The sequence below is a fragment of the Dipodomys ordii genome, unplaced genomic scaffold (genome assembly GCF_000151885.1).
Source record: "Dipodomys ordii isolate 6190 unplaced genomic scaffold, Dord_2.0 Scaffold233, whole genome shotgun sequence".
Taxonomy (NCBI): Eukaryota; Metazoa; Chordata; class Mammalia; order Rodentia; family Heteromyidae; genus Dipodomys; species Dipodomys ordii.
In genome coordinates this window covers 1,244,827-1,254,147 of record NW_012267449.1, presented here as the reverse complement: position 1 = coordinate 1,254,147, position 9,321 = coordinate 1,244,827, and the positions used below count along the sequence as shown (strand labels likewise).

Sequence of the window (9,321 nt, the reverse complement as noted above, 5' to 3'; positions counted from 1 at the left end):
TGAGGCTAGGTTCTGGGTAGAGTTGAGGCCTTTCAAGAGACAGTAGCTTTTCCCAGGGGCTAGTTTGTGAAAAACTCACAGAGCCCAGCCTGGAGCTTCTCAGGGTTTCTGTTTACTGAATTTCAATTGATTGTTGAGGCTGCTAGAGGGAGGGGCAGCCTCTGGCTCTGATTACCCAGTGAAGAAACCCACTCCTTGGGCTGGCACCCAAGCTGGGTGACTTTTCCCTGGGTGGAGCTGAGTCTGGCAGGTCACGCTGCCATTAAGTTCTTGTGACCTGCTAAATGACGCCTTTTATTCCAAGGCCTGAGTTGGAGCTAGCAGCTCCTCCAAGCTTTGTGGGTATCCAAGATGGAGATCTCCGGTACTGGGGGTGGGGGGGGAGGGTTGGCCTTCCCTCCTCTGCTCCCTGAGAAGGAGTGAGGACGTCAGGCTTCTACTCACACCGAGTCTTGGTTCCTGGGTCGTCTCTGGTCTGCGAACTGCAGGATGAAGATGTCCGCTCCTTGTAGGTTCTTGCTGGTGTTGAGTAGAATCCGCTCGCCTGCTGCATCTGGCTCCTTCATCCCGGACTCTCTGTGGCTCAGGTATGGCTCCTGCGCTCGCTGCCGCCGCCACCGCTGCCACGACCGCATATTCTGCTCAATCTTATCCACTCTATCACTCTCCCTTCCCCCCTTTGATCCGTATCTTAGGTGGCAGGCCTGCAGAGCAGCTTAGTTCAGTGTAGTCACTAAGTGGTCATAATGTATTATGTCACAAAGGCCTCCACACTATAAAGCCAGGGTCTCTTAGGAGTAAGGTTAATTTCCCCTGAGGGTAAGCAGTGGGCAGAAGGGTTTTTGTAGTGGTGGTGTTTTAAACTGTCCCAAATTTGGGGAGGGGGAGAGGGTGAGGGGGGTTGGAGGAAGGCGGGGGTTGTTCATTTGGTTTTGGTTTTGGACGGTTGTGGGACTTTGACTCTGGGCCTGGGCGCTGTCCCTTCAGCCTACTGAGTAGCTAGGATTGCAGGTGTGAGCCACCGGCATCTGGCTCCAAATAATGTTTTTATAGTGCTTAATTCTTTCTTTGGAAAGTTAGTTTGTATCCACGGCAAAAATATTCATCAATATTTTCTTCTTCAGGTATTGTAACTAAGGACTGATTTACAACTAGTGCCACCCTGAAATAGATGTAGACAAGACCTGAAGCTCAGAGGGAGATCAGACATCAAATTTGAACCTGAAACGTAGGTACTATGATTGGGATTTACCTTATTCTGTATTTTAAGCTCATTTTGTTGTTTTTACTTTTTTTGTTTTCTAGAATATTATTTATTTATTTGTGTGTGTGTGTGTGTGTGTGTGTGTGTGTGTGTGGTCAGTTACGGGCCTGGGCGCTGTCTCTCAGCTCTTTAGCTCAGGGCTAGGGCTCTACCACTTGAGCCACAGCACCACTTCTGGCTTTTTTTTCTGTTTATGTGCTGCTGAGGAATCGAACCCAGGGCCTCATACATGCAAAGCAAGCACTCTACCACTGAGCCACCTTCCCAGCCCCCTAGAATAATGTTTTAATTATAGAAAATGATGGATTTTAATTATATTTTCATACACGTATATAATGTTTTTTTATTATATTCACGTCCCCTTGCTCTCTCTTCTCCCCCTTCTACTCCCCTACGGGCCTCCTTACCTTCCCAAATAGTCCTCCTCCTACTTTTATGTCTTTTCTTTTTAAATCAAAATGTGATAATTCTTTGAATCTGTTTTTGTTGTTATTTGTTGGTGATACTGTGATTTGAACTCAGTGCCTAAAACTCGCTAGGCTTGCTTGCTTGATGCTTTTACCACTTGAGCCTTTCCTCCAACCTGGCTTTTTGCTGATTATTTTAGAGATGGAGTCTTGTGGACTTTTCTAACTAGTGTAGCTTCGAGCTATGATTCTCTGGATTTCAGTCTCCTGAATAGCCAGGATAACAGATATGTGCCATCTGCAACCATAACTGTATCTTTTATTTGAATTTCCTTTATAACTAAAGATGTTGAAGATTTTTCATTTATTTATTAGAATTGGCTTATTTTTAAAATATGTTTTTATTGTGAAAATACAGAGGGGTTACAATTACATGGATGAGATAATGAGTACATTTCTTATCAAGCATTGTAGCCTCCTGCTTTGTTTCCCCTTCCCATCCCTTCCCATCCTCCCCCCCTCCGTCCCCCCCACCAAAGTTGTAAAGTTCATTTTTCGACATAACGACTTGTATATCTCATTGTTGCAATGGGTCCTTCTGTATCCCTGTTTTAACAATTTGTTTTTTCCCTTCCCCTCCACATATAGAATTGGCTTATTTTTAAAGGCAGATATTCTTTTTGTGCTGTTGCTGGGGCTTGAATGCAGGGTCTGGGTACACTATCCCTTAGCTTTTGCACTCAAGTCTGGCACTCTGCCTCTTGAGCCACTGACCTACAGTTTTTTGGTGCTTAATTGGAAATATAAGTTTCACAGACTTTCCTGCCCAGTCTGACTTCAAACTGCTCATATCTTAGCCTCTTGAATAACTAGAATAACAGGCATGAACCACTGGTGCCTGACTAAAATCAGGTCTTTGACTAGACACTGTTAATTATTTGGGTAAGTCCTATGTGCACATATTCGTGTGTGTGTGTGTGTGTGTGTGTGTGTGTGTTGGTCATGGGGCTTGAACTCTGGGCCTATGCGCTGTCCCTCAGCTCTTCAGCTCAAGGCTGGTGCTCTACCACTTGAGCCACAGCATCACTTCCGGTTCTCCTGTGGTTTATTAGAGATAAGAATCTCACGGGCTTTCCTGCCCAGGTTGGCTTTGAAGCACAGGCATGAGCCACCAGTGCCCAGCTGCACATATTCTTTTTTTTTTTTTTTTTGGTCCGGTTGTGGGGCCTGAACTCTGGGCCTGGGCACTGTCCCTCAGCTCTTCAGCTCAAAGCTAGCGCTCTACCACTTCAGCCACAGTGCCACTTCCGGCTTTTTTTCTTTTTGCTTTTGTGGTGCTGAGGAATCGAACCCAGGGCCTTGAGCATGCAAGGCAAGTGCTCTACCACTGAGCCACCTTCCCAGCCCCCAGCTGCACATATTCTTAATAGCCATCACTGTTACGATAATCTTGAGAATCTTCCTTGTATAATTACAATGATCAAACTATTTAAGTTCCACTACCCTTCAACTCAGTTTAGGTTAAAGTTGCTATGTAAAAATAGCTGAATGGCTTGGTTTTTGAGAAGTATGATCTTGTAAAAGGTCTTATTCCTGTCTGTACTGGCATACTGTGGAAGTTATAGAAATTGTGTTATTTAAGCCTCTATCAGTATTATAGTTGTGTTCATACTGCTCAACAGTGAACAAAGAAAGGCAGGGTAATTTCAATAACCTGAGATATTATCACTGGTACAAGGAGAGGCAAGTGAGGTAGCATCATAAATACATATGACCTCGTCAACTTTGAGCCAATCATCCTTACTTTTCTCTTTATATATTTGATAGCAGTGAAAGTTTTTTTTTATTGTAGAAACGTAACAGGAAAATTCTAGATAGGATGATCTGCCATATTGGAAACATATGTTTGATCTAAAATTGTTTGAAATGACATTGGCAATAAATATCAAGTAAGATATGTGTTACTGCCAGGTGCTGGTGGCTCATGCCTATAATCCAAGCTACTCAAGAGGCTGAGATCTGAAGATCATGGTTCAAAGCCAACCCCAGGCAAGAAAATCCATGAAACAGGGCCCTGGGTTCAATTCCTCAGCACCATATAAGCAGAAAAAGCCGGAAGTGGTGCTGTGGCTTGAGTGGTAGAGTGCTCACCTTGTGCTGAAGAGCTGAGCAACAGAGTTCAGGCCCCAAGGCCAGCCAAAAAAAAATCCATGAAACTCTGATCTCGAATTAACTATAAAAAAGCCAGAATGGAGCTGTGGCTCAAGTGGTAGAGCACCAGCCTTGAGCACAAAAGCTTAGGGACAGTGCCCATGCCCAAATGTTAAGTCCCAGGACCTACACACACACACACACAGACACACACACACACCAGGACCTCCACATACACAAACACACACATTAACACTCACACTCACAAACAATATGTAGCTGGACTTCAACTGGGTTCATTCTAACTACTCAGGCCTTATTTAGACTTATTTTTAAAGCACAATGACGTAGGAGCAGTTGGGAGAGAATGCAATATAAGAAAACCTTACCCCATTTTAATCTCTCACACTCTCATTTTATTTTATTTTCTGAATTTCAAAAAGTTGTACAAGGGGACAATTTAACATGTCCATCTAAGTGTCCAGCGCTTCTTTCCATCCTTCTTCCCCATCCCATCAATTCCTTCCCCAAAGATTCCTTTCATGTTTTCTGCTTTGTTTATCACATATGTACATTGAGTACTCTTGCTGTATTTGTCCCCTGTTCCCTTTTCATTCATCTACCCTCTTACATTATCTACCCCTTACTATCAATCTCATTTCAGCTTCTGGTATTCATTTAGTTAAACTTTTTGTTAACCATTTGAAAGGTTTACTCCATGAAGTTTCCCTCCTATATGTGCTATATGTTGTCAAATAATGTATGTAGCCAGGCGCCGGTGGCTCACACCTGTAAACCTAGCTACTCAAGAGGCTGAGATCTGAGGATCAAGGTTCAAAGCCAGCCCAGGCAGGAAATTCTGCGAGACACTTGTCTCCAATTAACTACACAAAAGCTACAAGTAGAGCTGTGGCTCAAGGGTAGAACACCAGCTTTAAGCAGGAAAAGCTAAGGGACAGTGCCAGGCCCTGAGTTCAAATAAATGTGGTTTTTTTGTAAGTGTGAAACAGGATTATTTGCTTTTGTCTGCAGCATATTTCCTCATTACTAATTCACTTAGCACAGGCACTTAGCCCCACATCCACATAAATTCTTAGCTGCTTTGAAAATAGTCTCAATTGGGAATTTTTTGTTGTTGGTAGTAGTGGTGGGAGCTTGAACTCAGGGCCTGGGCTGTGTCCCTAAGCTTATTCACTCAAGGCTGGCACTCTATCATTTTGAGCCACAGCACCATGTCCAGTTTTCTGGTGTTTAATTGGAGATAAGAGTCTCACAGACCCTCCTGCCTGGGCTGGCTTTGAACTGCAATGTTCAGATTTCAGCGTCTGAGTAGCTAGGATTACAGGCATGAGCCACCAGCACCTTTGGGAATTTGAGAAGCAAAAATGCTTTGATTTCACACATGATTTTATTTAGAGATTTCCTCAAACTGAATTATTAAATTTTCCATCTATCATAATGATCATTACAGGAAAATGAAAACTTCAGGTCCTAAGCCCAAGCCTATATATAATAGAAGAAGAAAAAGACGTGTTAATTTTGTACAGAATTACATGCCAATTGAAGAAAGGTAATAATAGTTTCTATATTTATTTTGTGCCATGTCTCATTAAGTATTACGGTAGAATATTATCTTATTAGATGGAGAGAAATCAGGACCCGAAGCAGACTTGTTTAGAAACACAGTTTAACTCTGTAGGATTGATTTGTGAAAAGATTGGGGCATTAGTTTAGCAAACTGAGTATTGTGACAATATGTTACACAAGCAAAAGCTTTTAAAAAGTGGATGCTGGTGGTGCATGCCTGTTATCCTAGTTACTCAAGAAGCTGAGACCTGGATGACAGGAGTTTGAAGCCAGCCTGGGCAGAAACATTTGAGAGACTCCATCTCCAGTTGACCAGACTGGAGTCATAGCTCATGTGATAGAGTACCAACTGTGAACACATTCCAAACAAGACCTCAATGCACTAAGTTCAAGCCCTAGTGCCAGCACATGCATGCGCACACACATACACACAACCAAAAAAAGCAACCAAAACACTATTTTAGAGAGAGAATTTTGTGTATGTGTGCCAGCACTAGGGCTTGAACTCAGGATAAGGGTGCTGTCCTTTAGCTTTTTCTGCTCAAAGCTAGCTCTCTACCACTTGAGCTACAACTATACATCTGGCTTTCTTTTTGAGTGCGGGGATGGTTAATTGGAGATAAAAGTCTCACATACTTTTCTGCCCAGGCTGGCTTTGAATCACAATCAAATCTCAGCATCCTGAGTAGCTAGGATTACAAGCATGAGCTACCAGCATCCAGCTATAGAGAGATATTTTTAGAGTGATAATAATCAAGACTACAATATTTTTAAATTATTTTTAATGATTTTACTTTTTAATTCTTTGGCATAGCTAGATGTCAGAAAGTGTATATATATATGTATATATATTCACTTGTGTGTGTGTGTGTGTGTGTATATATATATATATATATATTATATTCACACTTCTAAAAAACTTCCAAAGTGTTTTCTCATTCACTATTTAATAGCATCTTTATTTTGAAAGTTTGCATTGTAAAATATGTCAAAAATGCATTTAAAATTTTTTTGGGCCAGTCGGTCCTAGGGCTAGAACTCAGGGCTTTTTTGTGCTGCTTCTGGGCTTTTTTTTTGAGGGGGGGGGTTGGTCATGGGGCCTGAACTCTGGGCCTGGGCGCTATCCCTCAGCTCTTCAGTTCAAGGCTAGCACTCTACCACTTGAGCCACAGCACCACTTCCGGCTTTTTTCTTTTTGCTTATGTGGTGCTGAGGAAACGAACCCAGGGCCCCAGGCATGCAAGGCAAGCGCTCTACCACTGAGCCAACTTCCCAGCCCTGGGCTTTTTTTTGTTTTTTTTTTCTTTCCTCAAGTCTAGTGCTCTACCACTTGAACCAGAGTTCCACTTCTGACTTATTGCTAGTAAGTGGAGATAAGAGTCTTACAGACTTTTATGACTGACTGGTGCCTGGCTCTCTAAAATACATTCTTAGAGCTAATCAATAGGAACATTTGTTTTGTTTCTAAAACTAGAGCTGGAAAAATCCCAGTTTTAAAAAGTGAGCTAAATATCTTCTTCCTTAATTACTTGAGACAGACACTGGTTGAATTAGTATACAAGGAATTAAAAAAAAATCAGTATTATAAAAAACAGGACCAAGCCAGACATTTGTGGCTCACACCTGTAATCCTAGCTACTCAGGAGGCTGAGATCTGAGGATCCTGGTTTGAAGCCAGCTTGGGCAGGAAAATCTGTGAGACTCTTACATACAGTTAACTAGTAAGAAGCCAGAAATGGGGATGTGGCTCAAATGATAGAAAGCTGGCCTAGAGCAGAAACAGCCAAGTGACAGCAAGAGTTTGTCCCCGAACAAGCACACATAAAAAAGTGGTTCTAACAGCAATGCAAATGGGGAGCAACTTCCTCTGGTATTAATATTAAATACCGCCAGGTACCAGTAACTCACACCTAGCTACTCAGGAGGCTGAAGTTTGAGGATTGCGTTTCAAAGCCAGCCCAGGCAGGAAAGTCCATGATACTCTTATCTCCAAATTAGCTACCAGAAAACAGGAAGTGGGGCTGTGGCTCAAACTGAGTGCTAGCCTTGAGCAAAAAGCTCAGGGACAGCATCCAGGCCTTGAGTTCAAGCCCCACAACCAAAATATCAGTATTAAATATAGCAAGACTTATAATATAAAGGTTTGAGTCCTAGATGTCTTTGGAGCCCTGGGAGAAGCCTTATTCTAGGTCAGTGTGTGACTCCACAGACATCTGTCATGTTGTGTGAAATTGGAGCCATACAAGATGACTGGGAGGGTTGCTTCTGCCATAGCTTTGCAGAAATCATCAATATAAACAATGTTCTTTTGCTCCTGGGACTGTTAGGTTATGGCTTCTTGTACTTTCATTGTGCATAGTGCTGGTTTCCAAGTCCTAACTGGTATCCTGCTTTACCTCCATAGACAAACAGAATCTTACTTCTGCTTCAATCCACTCAAACTCTGTGCTATGTTGTTGGGCGGACACTCCGGAACTACATTTGCAACTACTATTTGGTAAACCTTAATAGCAGTCAACTAAAAAGCTTTCCTCTTTAGTTTACAATATTTCTTACAATATTTACAATCTAGCCTCCTTGAGGCTCTGGATTTGATCCCCAGCCCCAAAGAAAATAATTCTAATTATTATTAGTTTTGTTTTTGTTGGTTGTGGACCTTGAACTCTGCGCCTAGGCACTGTCCCTCAGCTCTTCAGCTCACGGCGAGTACTCTACCACTTGAGCCACAGTGCCACTCCACTTTTCTGGTGGTTAATTGGAGTTGAGTCTCAAGGATTTTCCTGCCCAAGCTGGCTTTGAAGCACAATCCTCAGATCTCAGCCTTCTGAGCCTGGCACCTGGCTGAATTATAATTATTTTAATAACCCCCAAAGCCCTCTCTAGACATGGATAAATCTCAGCTAACACCTTTGAAAATGCATGAACTTCCTATATTATCCTAGCTTCTCTTTGAGGCAAGTTCCCATATGTACATAAAAATTTCACTAAGAGGTCTACACCATAAATGACCTTTGATTAAGTACTTTAATTAAGGGAATATGCAAAAAAGTGAGAATTAAATCGATGTAGTATGTATCATGTATGTTTATTGTGTGAGTTAGTCTGTTAACATCATTTAACTGAAAAGTATCATCAGAAATTAGCAGCAGGGGCTGGGAATGTGGCTTAGTGGTAGAGTGCTTGCCTAACATGCATGAGGCCCTGGGTTAGAGTCCTTGGTACTACATAAACAATAAAATATTTTTTTTAAAAAAGCAGCAAAGGGAGAACACAGAAATGGTGGGACAAAGGGTGAACTAATTGAGCAGTGATCCTCACTAGATACTATGTTGAAAATGAACTATACAACTTGTGAGGGAGGGGGACTGCAGAGGAAAAATTGGGAGAAACAAGAAAAGAGATGACACTTCAAAAAGAAATGATTTTACTACCTGACATATAACTGTAATCCCTATGTACATCACCTTTATAATAAAAATATTTTTAAAGTTAGCAGCAAATTCCAAATGATTCAGTGCTATGGCTATTTCCTGGCCCTACTGTACTTCTTTATATGTTTAATATTTGATCATTTCAGACTGTAGGCATATATAAGGCCAGAAAAATCATTTGGTATATGATGGAACAGACATATATCTGCCTGTATTTTATAATTATGAATGCCCTTGAATCAAGTTATCCAGTGGCCCTTGACAGAAGAAATAATCCCCATTCCTGCCATCCATCCATTTTTCTTCTTACCCCTTTCACATCTCTGAAAAGTAAGTTGTTCTCCTTTTTTTTTCTGTTGATTGTGGGGCCTGAACTCTGGGCCTGGGCGCTGTCCTTCAGCTCTTCAGCTCAAGGCTAGCGCTCTACCACTTGAGCCACAGCACCACTTCCAGTTTTCTGGTGGTTAATTGAGGATAAGAG

General features: G+C 41.9%; 1 long non-coding RNA gene across 1 annotated transcript in view; it reads left to right on the top strand.

Moving 5' to 3' along the window:
* Window positions 1-9,321, top strand: part of LOC106000670 — a 21,847-nt gene that overhangs the window by 10,954 nt on the left and 1,572 nt on the right. Inside the window, exons 3-5 of the long non-coding RNA XR_001175801.1 lie at window positions 1,125-1,228; window positions 5,294-5,392; window positions 7,814-7,906. This is a non-coding gene — a long non-coding RNA (uncharacterized LOC106000670). The remainder of the gene's footprint in view (window positions 1-1,124; window positions 1,229-5,293; window positions 5,393-7,813; window positions 7,907-9,321) is intronic.